The sequence below is a fragment of the Bos taurus genome, chromosome 10, assembly GCF_002263795.3.
Source record: "Bos taurus isolate L1 Dominette 01449 registration number 42190680 breed Hereford chromosome 10, ARS-UCD2.0, whole genome shotgun sequence".
Classification (NCBI taxonomy): Eukaryota; Metazoa; Chordata; class Mammalia; order Artiodactyla; family Bovidae; genus Bos; species Bos taurus.
The window spans coordinates 2,288,502-2,300,561 of NC_037337.1; the positions used below are offsets into that span (position 1 = coordinate 2,288,502).

Here is a 12,060-nt window from a genome sequence, read left to right on the forward strand (position 1 = left end):
ATGAGATTCCAGGGGCATCCTGCAGGGCAGGAGACGGATGGAGAACGCACACTGACTGCTCAGATCCTAGGTCAGAAGAGCCGTATCCCTTCTGCTCTCATTCTTAACTACCAGAACTCAGTGACAAGTCTCTGGCTCACGTGAAAGTCCTCTGGAAAGTGTCAGCACATGGACAGTCAGTGAGCACTCACTGTCTCTGGCTTCCCCAGTGCCTCAGGGGTAAAAAACCCACCTGCCAATGCGGGAGATGGGGGGTCGATCCCAGGGTCGGGAAGATCCCCTGGAGATGGAAATGGCAACCCACTCCAGTATCCTTGTGTGGAACATCCCACGGACAGAAGAGCCCGACTAGCTACAGACCATGGGGTCTCAAAAGAGACGGACGTGACTTGGGGACTAAACCACCACCACTAGCTGTCTCTGGATGACTCAATCAGGGACATAAAATTACCAAGTGAAGAGCTGGTCCCTGCCTCTCATTTTTGGAATGGGTGGCCAAAAACCTCAGTTTTTAATTTGATACTCTCTTAAACTTCTCAAAAAAGATGTTAGTTTGGGACAACTGAGGCATCTTGCTACGAAGTAGATCTTCTCAACTGCAACTCATCCCACATAGAGATGGAGCTGCCTTTAAGTGGCAGCATCATGCTGTTTTTTCACAACATCTTGAGGACAACTAAAACCCTCATGTCATTGTTCAGAGCAAATGCTGCCAAGCCGGGCTTCACATTTTCTAAGTGGCCTCGTCACTTTACTTTAAACCTAAACACAGGACTTTCTATTTATTCTGTTCAGTGTCATCCTGTTATTTTCAAACACTTGCTTCAGCCTTCTGAATTTTTCATTTTATCATTTATCATAATAGCTATTTCTTCAGAATTTGCATCCTACACTCTCTGGATGAGTATGTCTTTGGTGTCTACATCCAAGTTCTTGAAAAATATAGGCCAAGGGCAGAGCCTCCAGTGGAACCCCAGAGACACCTCCCTGAGGGGCATCACAATTCATTACTAAGCACAGTGGGTCCATTTGTTCCACTAGCTTCAGGTCTTCCTCACTTCCCACACTATCAACCAGTTCACATTTCTCTGAGTTCTCAAGGATTTCTTGAGATTTCATGACCTGCTTGGATGAAAACTGAATTCCTTGACCTACTCCTACTCCTTCATAGTCTACTGGTGATGGCACCACCCAGACATGTGCTGGAACCCTGGGCACAGTCCTGATCCTTCCCCTCCCTGGCCTCCTTCAGAAGGGGACAGCGGAAAGCAGGGTGGTGCTGCTGGCCTTCTGGACCACTGCTCCCTCCTGGTGCCCTGGCAGCGGCCTCTAAGCGTATCTGCGCGTCTCTGGTCTTTTCTCCTCCTGTCCTTCCTCTTCATCCTCACTGGAGTTCTTTCAAAACTGTGGGTCATATTCTCTAACACCCCTGGATAAAACCACCCAAATTCTATAGTGTAAGGGCAATATTAAAAAGACTTAACAAGTAGTTGAGCATGAGCAATGATCAAAGAGAAGGCCAGCAGGAAAAAAGTGGGGCAGCCCCCTAAGGGCTCCTAGAAGCTCCCTCCCACAGCCTCCACCCCCGGCAGTGGTTTTAGCAGACCCCGCATTTGCATCTCAACAGGGTAGTTCTCTTTTCTCCATCCTTTCAAAGCTCCTCCTTAGAAAAGGCCTTGTCTCCTCTGAGGCTGGAAAGTTGTTCTTGTCATCATGCATTTTGTCCCACTCTCTGGCTTTTGGTAAAAAAAAACTGGCTAGTCTTTCGGGCTTTACTCTATTGAGTCAGAACCAAGGTTTTAGCATTCAAAAATAAATAAATAAATACAACAAAAGCTACCCCCCAGCTTCTCTCCTCCCCTAAGCGCCAGGCTCTTAGAACTCAAAGCTTTCAAGGCTTGCTTTTTATATTCTCAGCCAGAAATTGGGCTCTGTTCTGACTGGATCCTTTTGTGTCTTTTCTTTAGGGGCAGTCAACCTTCATCTCTTGGTCTGGATAAACGGTGAAAGAATCACAAGGTAAAAAAAAAAAAGATTTTCTGAGAAAGAAAAAGACTTCTCATAGTATTTCAAAATATTATTCCAATTCTTTGTTGATCTGTCCACCAACTCTACTAAATTCAGCTTCATGTGGGCAGGAACCAATGTTTGATTGACTTCTGCTTTCCCAGTGCCTAAGATGTATTAGACGTTCATTAAATGCTTATTGACTGAGTGATTAAACCAGTGAACAAAGGGTAGACCATATCTATGGGATTTTGCTAATTTTCCAGTATATTTTATAAAAAAGGAAATGGAATAATTTGACTTAGTTCCTTTGTTTTTGCTTGGCTCAGACTGCACAAATAGGAAAATGTATTGCTTCTTCTGAACAGGATTTCAGAAACCACAGTGATTTCAAGACCACAAACATGGCAATCAATTTTTGTAGGGAAAAAAATTAGAATGTGTGCATAAGGAAAGAGAAAATGTAATAACAGTATTTGCATATAGTGGCTAATTCTTGTGTACTAATTGTAATTTTTCAAATAGAATAAAAAGCATTTTGTTGTTTTCTCATCTTTATGGCTATTTTCTCCTATTACTATTTAATTCATGTAATTTTATAAAAGTGAATCAGTGGCTTTGTCTGGATCCCTCTTTTCAAAGCCTGCCCAACCTACTGGACACCCCATCCCAGAACTGGGCCTTAAGAATGGGTATATCAACATAACAACAAGTAAAATTGTATTTCTAGGGTGCTAAGTATTAGACCTTCTTAATTGTTGTTTCTAGAGAAACTATTTTTCGCCTTTATGTGATTCCCTCCTTTCTTTATGTGACATTTAAAAATGAATTATGCAAAAGAGACACTGATGTATAGAACAGTCTTATGGACTCTGTTGGAGAGGGAGAGGGTGGGAAGATTTGGGAGGATGGCATTGAAACATGTATAATATCATGTATGAAATGAGTTGCTAGTCCAGGTTTGATGCAGGATACTGGATGCTTGGGGCTAGTGCACTGGGACGACCCAGAGGGATAGTATGGGGAGGAAGGAGGGTGGAGGGTTCAGGATGGGGAACGCATGTATACCTGTGGCGGATTCATTTTGATATTTGGCAAAACTAATACAATTTGTAAAGTTAAAAAAAAAAAGAATTATCATTGACCCTGCATGTCATTAACAGATCACAATGGCTCAGTGCCACTGATGGAGGCGCACAGCTGGTGCCACACCCAAGGAGTGCAGGTGAGAGCCATCACTGCTGTGCTTGCAGAAAGCCGTGGAACAAAGAGCAGGGGAGTCAGTGAGTTCTGGATCCAGAATTTGAATGACTGCTGGACCACTTGCTTGGCAGGAATTACTTCTTACTCAGAGTATGAGTGGAGTATTTTATACAATGTTGAAGATAACACCAATTGTTGATTAACCTGGTGACTCACTACCTGTATCCCTTTGATCTCCCTGAAAGAAGAGGTGGATGAGAAAGTAGGTGTGAGACTAGCCCACAGCACAAGCCTAGCCCAGGGCTGCCCCAGCCAACCTGGCCTGCTGGGGCAGAGGCCCCCTCTGCCCTTCCACTCCATGTGCTTTTCTCCAAAAGGCACAGCCTTTGCAGCCAGAAGCCCTTTTGAGCCCTCTGAGGGGTTATGCTTTCCCATCAGACGGGCCCACAGGCTCTTAGGTCAGGAGGCCTTTTGTTACCCCATCTCCAAGGGCTGGATCATCACACAACTAGGCAAGCTATGACAAGTACCGGAGGAGATTTTCTTAATGCATCGCCGGGCTACTATATTAACTGTGTGTGTGTGTGTGAACAACTAAATATAGTGGGTTTTCTTTATCTCCTGGTTCCATTTTTATACCCAGTTCTTGAAAAGACATTTTACTCATTCTTAGTTCAGAAAAAAATTAGGCCCACTTCGCAGTTCAGCTGTTTTCAATTATGTTACTCCACCCACTCTCTGTTTTTCTGGGCATTCATTTACCCGCTGCAGGATTTATAAAGCACCCCTCTGCTCTTTCCCAGCCACTGCGGTCACACTGCCCCCACACACCTAATAAGTACCTCAGGAAGCTTGCTAGTTCTGCATCAGAGACTGTGCCAAGTGGAACATAAGCCCCTCTTCTTTCCCGCCTCCCCCCATTCTCAAACATTTGTTGGTGTATGAATATCAGCCCACAGATGATATTTTGCAGGAATCATTGTTTCTTCATATCTTTAAATCAGCTTAAATCTGCCCTGAGCCCTCCTCCATCAAGGCTGGAGGGAAATACAATTTCAATCATTATTGGGACTCCCTACTTTCAGGACCTGGGCAAAGGAACTTAACATATTGCTCAAGGACACAGGTTTGTCCCTCTGGTCGTGGGCCACAGGTTCCTTGCTGGCTGCTGCCGTGATGTGTGTTGTTTCAGCCCAGCTGGGGCCATTGGCCCCCGAGGCCATCCTCTGGTTCTCCCTGGAGCCGGGGAAGGAGCCCCTTCGGCTGAGGGCCACCTTTCCCAGATGCTGTCCGCTATCATCCTTGGGCCTGTTCTCTCCCCAAGCTTCTGTCAAGGAGCAGCGGGTGAGCCCCACATTAGAGAGGTGCTGACCCTCTAGTACCATTTTGGGAAATCTCTCTTCCCCTTGAAAGTCACCATCTTGTCTCTCTTTCCTCTCTGGGACACCTGGCACAATTTCTTCAGAGGGGTTGAGCTTTCACAAAAAGCCAAAAAGGCCTTTGATGTCAAGTTTTCTCGTGTGCAAAATCCCTGATGCAAGCAAAGTGTTAGAAGGCTTGAAATGAGAAGATGGAAAAATACTGTGAGTCAATTATTTGCTCAAATATTATCCTGTTTGCTCTTTTTTAGATGAATAAACTCTAGTTAAGAGAACCACCTAGGGGAGACCTGGCAGGGAGGAAAAGGCGGTTGTGACACGCAGACATCTGTAGCGGGGCCAGGGAGATGCATAGTGGTTGCTACAGGCAGCGATTTCTCACAATACCCCTGCACTGAATGTCTCTATGAGGCACCTGGACCCTACTCTTTGCTGCTGCTCCACTAGTATTTCTTCCTTTGTACCTTGCTTATCTCTTTTTCTTTATTCATTGTATTTTTCTTCTTTTTCTTTCCTTGACATAACTTCAAGTTGGGCTTATCATACAGTTTGATATTCCTTGTTAAGGTTTCCAGATACCATGAAGGACTGGTTGCTAGTCATTGAGCCAACTTCATAAGGAAAACAGCCCTCAATCCAGTCATTGTAATATTCAGACGACCAGTTCAGATTGAATGTGATTAGAAGGTTGAGCAATCACCCTGCAAGTGTTTGAGCCAGTTTAATGCATAACTGTCTCCTTAATTACGGAATCAAATGCAACATTAGCTTTTAGCTACAATCTGGGCCTCTCATGCTATTTGCATGATTGCTATCTTCTTGCCTTCTCTCAACTTGTAGCAAAAGGGAATTTCTGGGCCATTGTTTTCCATTTCACTTATTTTCCATATTTATGCCAGGAAAATATTTATAAATGTTTAAGTTTGTGAAAGCTGTTTGGTGGTTTAGTTGCTAAGTTGTGTCTGACTCTGTTTATTGTATTTCTATTATCCACCTTTGTTGTAGAACATCTGCTTTCTTTCCTATGCTCATTACAAAAAAAAGTTTTTGAGTTAAATGTACCATAAGCTTATACAGTTTTGCAGTACATGATTTCCTGTGTACTTTTTTTCCATCAAAAATTGCTTTTCACTTCTCTAGTCCACATTTTTTATTCTATGAAACAGAGGTCAACACATTATTTCCTGTGGGCCGAATCTAGGCCATGGCTCTAGTTTTGTAAATAATGTTTTGCTGGAAGACAGCCACGCCTGTTCTTTTAAGTGTTGTCTATGGCCGCTTCCATGTTGCAGCGCCAGAGTGGGTAGTCATGATGAAGGCTGTCTGACATGCAAAGCCGAAACTATTGCTACCTATATTTTTCCAGAAAATGACTGCTTATCCTAGGTATGGTACAATGACCAAAAATTGTTTCCATTGCAGAATCTTAGAATTCCAGAGGTGGAAAAGACATGAACCTAAGAATTGCATTTTACAGAAGATAAACAGGCCCATGCAAGAGTCAGCTTTTACTGAATGCTATTATGTGCCAAGCACTGTGTCTTAGGAAAGACAAGCACTGTGTCTTAGGAAAGACTATCTCATTGTCTACAACCAGTGGGAGACACTGGTTATTTCTGGGAGAGAGACTTTAGAGTCTAAGAAAGTTGTTGCAACATTCAGCCTCTAAGTGCAGGAATTTCCTGGAAATCCCATAGAAAGTAAATGTCAAAAACTAAAGCCAGTGCTTGGTTTCCTGTTCTCCCATGCCGTCTATTAAAAGCAAAGATGTTTATTAACCTTTGTGTTCTGTGACCCAGGGAAGCAGAGGTCTTCTTCGCATGTCTTTTCTAAATCTTGACTGAAAATATACTGCCCATTGGCTGGGGTAAGACATCTGCTCTAGCATGCCTGGCATAAGTTTTTTCTTGGGTGTCACACAACTATGGCTCTGTTCCCTGAGAATTTGCTTGGAGCTTGACTTAACCTGTTAAAAATCTGCGGAAAGTGGAAGTGGACCACTATTAGAGGCCCCTCTATTCCCACGAGGAAATAGGACTCTTTTCTCACCAAGTCAGCTTGTGGCTTAGCCTTCCCTGTGTGCAAAAAGTAGAACAGGAACTTCTATGTGGGGTCATAAAAATTCCCAACTAACATTTCCAATAGAATGTTGACAATAGACTGTAAGAATGATCGACTCCACATTAAGCTTTTGTTGATGACACGAATACTTGCAGCTTCATGATCACTGGGCTCCACATAGTCAGGATCCCCAGGGCCTCAACACGAGGGCCTGGTCCCACTGCCTTAGGGACATATACTTCTCACTTTTTAGTCAATCTTACCTTTGTGTATTAACACCTTAGTATCTGCAAGTTTGTTCTCTCTTCAGGTTTCTGCTTTGTCCTTCCTAAATATTTTTCCTGAAATGAAGGCCTTCCCAGTCCTAAATCCAGGCTGCTACACTACTAGAGAAAGTATCCCCCAACTGGGCAGATGATAGTCTCCATGGAAATATGGTCCTCATCTTCAGCTGGGAGCTTGGAGTGGAACAGCCTGTCCATCTTCTCTGTTTCCCTAGTCAACTCATATTCCAATTTTCCCCTCAAAACCCCCCACACTTCTGACTCCCTTACCTATCTCATCAAATTGGAACTCTCCAAATCTCTACACTGGGATGCTCTCACATCCCTTTCTTTTTTTAAAAAATTGCTTTTTAATTGGAGTGTAGTTGCTTTACAGTGTTTCTGCTGAATGGCAAAGTGAATCAGCTATACATATATATGTGTGTGTGTATATATATATATATATCCCCTCTTTTTTGGATTTCCTTCCCATTTGGGGGATTTTCTTCCCATTTAGTTCTCCACAGAGCATTGAGTAGGGTTCCCTGGACTAGACAGGAGGTTCTCATGAGTTATCTGCTTTATCCACAGTATCAACAGTGTACATATGTCAATCCCAGTACGTCCCAGTCCATCACACCCTGCCCCTTCCCCCCACTGGTGTTCATACATTTGTTTTCTCTTTCACTGCAGCACTACTTACAGTAGCCAGGACATGGAAGCAACTTAAATGTCCATCAACAGAGGAATGGATAAAGAAGATGTGAGACATATACACATGAAATATTACTCAGCCATAAAAAGAATGAAATGATCATTTGTAGAGATGTGGATGGACTTAGACAGCATCATAGAGTGAAGTAAGTCAGAAAGAGAAAAACAAACGTTGTATATTAACACATTTTATGTGGTCTAGAAAAATGGTACAGATGATCTTATTCGCATCCCTTTCCTACTTTGCACCTTGCATTTGAAAATGAGACCCTCCTCCCATGAAAGTCAGATGTTCCATTGGTTTTATCTTCCACATCATGTCTCAGTATCTCAGAGAACTTACACTGACCATTTCCCCAACCTCAGTTCACCCGAGCAGTAACCTAGCATGTCAATTTGTAAGAAGTGAAAAAAAACCCTGGAGTAAGTTGCTGTAGAAATATCATATCAGTTAATCCAGATTTCCATGTATTATAACCATAAAGTATAAATTGGTTTTCCTCCTACTGAATAGAAATTGAAACCAAACGAAATAAAACAAGCAAATTCTCCAAGTGTGAACACCACAGATGAACTTTTTTCCATTTTGCAGGATGTTGTCACCAACACTGAAATCTGTCAACTGACTATCGCTTGGAGTCAGCTGAACTGCTTATACCACATACAGGGGAAAAGCATAAATGTGTGTTTGACTTCCATGAAATTAATTATAGATGAGCTACTAAAGAGAGAGCAAGAAGAAAAGTGAGAGCTGAGAAAATAACAATTTAAATCTTATGAGCAATTCTGCCTGCCAGTCTCTTCACTGCTCACATGACCTACAATAGTGTTGTCCAGGAGGAAGAAAATGAATCCCTGGAGTGTGTACTACACCCATCTTTATCATCTCAAATCTCATCTCACAGACAGTGAACTCATCTTTGTTGTCAGCATCAGTCATGATGGTGATCAACGTTATTACTATCAGAGCTGGGCAAGAATACCCAGGATGCATGGTGAGTATTCACCATCATTGTTCCTCCTGCTTTGTTAAATGCATCCTTCTTCTTATCTTACTATCCCATAATTTAATACCCTGTAGGATTATATTTTGCATGTTTACAATGTGTTATATCCTGTACATTATTGTGTGTTTTACCTTAGAGGAACTTTTATGCCAAACCACATGCAGTCTATTCTATGTTCAATTTAAGAAATTCTCTAGAATTACTTTGAAAAAAACATGATTATCACTTTCCTTTTTGACTTTACAACTTAACCCCCAATATTTGCTGTGATTGCCTACAGCACAGAAAGTAATATTGTTTTCCAAGGGAGAGTGATTTATTACCTAATAATTGTACCTAAAGATGTTACCTTATTTTTTAAAAATTAAAGAAGAAAGCAAGAACTAGGAAACTGGGAAACTTTTTGCCAACATAAAATCCAGAAGAAAGAACTCTAAAACATGTTTAAAAGAAAATCTGTAGCTAACATGTTTATTTCCATCCTTAGAGAGTAGAGTGACCTGATAACCCTAAATCTAATCCTATCCCAACCCTAATACTCTGTCAAGTCTAAAAGCCAAGAAAAGAATAGACATAATAAATTATGTAAAAAGTTTAATCCTGTATTAACTTAATAGATGTCATAAGAAAAAGTAGATGTTTAAGAAAAAGATGTCATAAACAAAATCAATAAACACAAGATCAGGAAACATATTTGCAATATATAGCCCCCCAAATTTAGCATATGTAATTGTATTAGTTATCTAATTCTGCAAATAAATAACCCCCAAACGTAGCAGCTTAAAACAATACACCTTTGTTACTCACAGTTTCTGTGGATCCAGAAGTGAAAGTGAAAGTCACTGTCATGTCCAACTCTTAGCAACCCCATAGACTATATAGTCCTTGGAATTCTCCAGGCCAGAATACTGGAGTGGGTAGCCATTCCCTTCTCCAGGGGATCTTTCCAACCCAGGGATCAAACCCAGGTCTCCTGCATTGCAGGGGGATTCTTTACCAGCTGAGCCAAAAGGGAAGCCCCAGAATACTGGAGTGTGTAGCCTATCCCTTCTCCAGTGGATCTTCTTGACCCAGGAATCAAACCATGGTCTCCTGCATTGCAGGTGGATTTTTTACCAGCTGAGCTATCAGGGAAGCCCATGGGTCAGGAATCCAGGCACAAATGAACTGCGTCCTCAGCTTTAGGGTCCCTCACAAGATTGCAGTCAAGATGTTAGCCAGGCTGCAGTCTCATTTGAAGGCTTGAATGGGGAAGAATCTGCTGCCAAGCTTATATTAATGTTTGCAGCATTTATTTCCTTGAGGAATACTGGAATAAGGACCTCAGCTTCTCACGGGTCTTTGGCTGGAGGCGACCTTAGTTCCATGCCAGGTGGCCCTCTCCATCAGAGAAAGCACATAAAAGAGCCACAGAAAGAGTATGAGCAAAATGGAAGTCATGGTCTCTGTGACATAATCACAGAAGTGGCATCCTGTCACTTTTGCTATATACTAGTCTTTAGAAGTAAATCACTAGACAGAGCCCACACTCAGAGGAGGGGATTACGTAAGAGCATGAATACTAGCATGCAAAGTCACTGGGATCCTTTCTGGAAGGCTGCCTTCTACAGTAATATACAAATTGCTTTTACATACTAGTTAGAAAAAGACAACAGAATTTAAATGTGAGCAAATGATAGAAATAGGCAATTCACTAAAGAGGAAGTCTATAGTAGTTGTGAAAATGCAAATTAAAATGGCGGTAAAAGAATCACATTAATTCTCAGATAAGACTCAGATAAATGTATAAAGATGCATTGCCAATGAAAATATGAATTCTACAACCTTTTGAAAAGCAACTTGTTAATATCAATTAAAGTCAGAAATATGTATTTCTTTTGACTTGGAAATCTAATATATCAAATTAAAATCAAGAATTCACACACACACACACTACACACAAACCATACACATACATGCTCACTGTAGTATTATCTTGGTACCAAAAAACTGGAAACAAAATGGATAGCCTTCGACAGGTAGCTAGTAAAATAGAGAGATATGTGTATATGTAATATTATGCAGCCATCAAAAAGGATGAATTAGAGGAAGAGAATGAATGCCCACACCTCAAATAAAGGAAGATAGAGAAAAAAAGAAAGCAAATAAAGATGGTAAAAAAAAGGGTAACTATGAGAATAAGCATGCATTTATATAAGATTATATTTATTTGTGGCTTGTGAACAAAGGAAATAGATATAAGTTTTAATGCATTAGTTCTGTGTTAAGTGGAAGAATTTTCATTATACATTTATAATATGAGACTACTTTAAACATTGATTTATAACATATAGTACACATATGATAAATAACATATACATCAAGTTTTGTTATCAAGGAAAATATACAGCAAGTTTTTAACATCAGTTACCTGAGCTGAGTTTGTTAGAGGAAATGATGGAAAAAGAGGATAAGGAGGAAGCTGTGCAATAAAACAAAAACAAATCATTATTTACACCTAAAAGTGAATATGATAAGCAGGTATAATCTTATTATATACTGAGCTAAATATACATTAGGCTTCCCCTGTGGCTCAAGAGTAGTCTGCCTGCAATGTGGGAGACCTGGGTTTGATCCCTGGGTTGGGAAGATCTCCTGAAGAAGAAAATGGCAACCTACTCCAGTATTCCTGCCTGGATAATCCCAGTGGACAAAGGAGCCTGGCAGACTACAGTTGGGGTTGGGAAGAGTCGGACACGACTGAGCGACTTCACTATCTTTTCAAATATATACATATATTTGTACATATGGAAGTACAAGAAAGTCACTGGAATATTCATAGTGGTTGCCTTAAGATTGAGTCCAATAAATTTTATTTTCTTCCTCATAGCTTTATATATTAATTTTTTAAAAGAGCCTGTATTATTTTTGTAGTTGGAATGAAGTGAAATTTATAGATATGTACTTGCACACATGAATACACACGTGGGTTATATATAAATACAAGCTCTGAGAATGAGGTGAATTGACCGGCAAGATTTCTGTTCAGAGGAAAGGAGAAAGGGCATTTTATGTCAAAGACACAGTATAAAGAGAGATGTTGACTCAGAAAAGCAAAAAATCATGTGAAGGGGAAACAAAATATCTGATTGGCTCATACCGACCAGGAAAGAAAGTAGTAAGATTCTATGTGCAGGCTGGAACCAAATTAGGAAGGACTTTGAAGACAGTTCAGACTTTATCTAAGCAGTAGGGGAGCAGAATTTGAGTTGAAGGTGATACGATAAAAATCTGTTGGAAGATGAACCTGGCCCTGGTGTTCTGGACAGAATGGTAAAGAGTGGCCCCGAGACAGAGCGCTACTGAGGTTAATTATACAGACCCAGCATGAAGCAGTCAGAGCCAGAAGTGGGTTGTGTCTGGGGAAGAAAGTAACACACTCGGCAC

General features: G+C 41.1%; 1 long non-coding RNA gene across 4 annotated transcripts in view; it reads left to right on the forward strand.

The window, feature by feature from the left end:
* The window catches only part of LOC101903289 (uncharacterized), a 72,395-nt gene that overhangs the window by 14,315 nt on the left and 46,020 nt on the right, over positions 1-12,060 (forward strand). For all 4 annotated transcript variants that reach the window (XR_009496112.1, XR_009496109.1, XR_009496110.1 and 1 more), the window contains 4 exons: positions 1,968-2,019; positions 3,171-3,232; positions 7,607-7,773; positions 8,220-8,622. This is a non-coding gene — a long non-coding RNA (uncharacterized lncRNA). The remainder of the gene's footprint in view (positions 1-1,967; positions 2,020-3,170; positions 3,233-7,606; positions 7,774-8,219; positions 8,623-12,060) is intronic.